Here is a 1808-nt window from a genome sequence, read left to right on the forward strand (position 1 = left end):
GGCTAGTTTTTTGTATTTTCTTTTTAGAGAGACGGAGTTTCACCATGTTAGCCAGGATGGTCTCAATCTCCTGACCTTGTGATCCGCCTGTCTCGGCCTCCCAAAGTGCTGGGATTACAGGCTTGAGCCACCGCGCCTGGCCACCATACCGTTTTTAGTAGAGACAGCATTTCATTCTGTTGGCCAGGCTGGTTTTGAACCCTGACCTCAAGTGATCTGCCTCCTCGCTCCCAAAGTGCTGGGATTACAGTCATGAGCCACCATATCTGGCCAATGTACTTTTATTTCAGTATTCAACCTACAGAAAGACGAAATAATCCCCTCAAAATCTTAGCCAACTTGCTCAAACCCACAGAATTTTCTTTACAAGATCAACCCTTCAGAAATCTTTTACGACTTGTCTAAATCTTCAATTTTGTCCCATTACTCTTTTAGACAATCCTTTAAAACCCTCTGAATCAGACAAAATTATATTCCCTTGCACAAAAAATATATTTTCATATCTTATAATCTTTTACCAAAAACACATTCTACTTTCCTTATGCACCTTGAGTGTAAAACCGGTTTCTCTGGTCGTCTCAAGTACCTGTTACAATGTGACCTCTCAGAAGCTTGTACTTTTCAGTGAAAATCCTGGTAGGTAGCAGTGTTAACTATGTATCAGATTGTAAGGCTCAGGACAAGGACAGAGCTGCCAATAACGTATGCCTCTTCCCAGTCTGGCCAGGGGACCTGGTTAACGTCACATGTCCCCAGGCCATACCTAGACGCTAATGGCTATAAAAAAGACAAGTCAAATAATTATTAAAAGTCATAGAAGCAGTTTATGGCCTTAAAGCATCTAGCAGATAGTATCTGGCCTGCCTAATTAAGACCAAATGTGTACATTTATTTTTTATTTTTATTGTTTTTGAGACAAAGTTTCACTCTTGTTGCCCAGGCTGCAGTGCAATGGTATGATCTCGGCTCACCACAACCTCCGCCTCCCGAGTTCAAGTGATTCTCCTGCCTCAGCCTCTGGAGTAGCTGGGATTACAGGCATGTGCCACCACGTCTGGCTAATTTTTGTATTTTTAGTAGAGACAGGGTTTCACTGTGTTGGTCAGGCTGGTCTCGAACTCCTGACCTCAGGTGATCTGCCCGCCTTGGCCTCCCAAAGTGCTGGGATTACAGGCGTGAGCCACCCCGCCCTGCTAAACCTAAGTCTTTTTTTTTTTTTTTTTTTTTTTGAGACAGAGTCTCACTCTGTCACCCAGGCTGGAGTGCAGTGGCGCGATCTCGGCTCACTGCAAGCTCCACCTCCCAGGTTCACGCCATTCTTCTGCCTCAGTCTCCTGGGTAGCTGGGACTACAGGCACCCACCACTACTCCCAGCTATTTTTTTTTATATATTTAGTAGAGATGGGGTTTCACCATGTTAGCCGGAAGGGCCTCGATCTCCCGACCTCATGATCTGCCCGACTTGACCTCCGGAAGTGCTGGGATTATAGGCGTGAGCCATCACGCCCGGCCCTATAAGCCTGATTCTTAATAAAACCTTATAGACAAATCTATCCAATCCTAATTAGTTTGACCAGAATGTAACATTTCCATAAACCTTTTTATAGCCCTTTACAAGTTTCTATTAAACAGCAGCTCAATTCTCTAAGAAAACCTTGCTATTCAGACACATGGACCCAGATTTTGGCCCTGCATCAATATACTTCTTTTTTTTTTTTTGGAGACAGAGTCTTGCTCTGTCACCCAAGCTGGAGTGCAGTGGTGCAATCTTGGCTCACTGCAACCTCTGCCTCTTGGGTTCAAGTGAT

The sequence above is a fragment of the Colobus angolensis genome, unplaced genomic scaffold (assembly GCF_000951035.1).
Source record: "Colobus angolensis palliatus isolate OR3802 unplaced genomic scaffold, Cang.pa_1.0 Scaffold350, whole genome shotgun sequence".
In the NCBI taxonomy this organism is placed as follows: Eukaryota; Metazoa; Chordata; class Mammalia; order Primates; family Cercopithecidae; genus Colobus; species Colobus angolensis.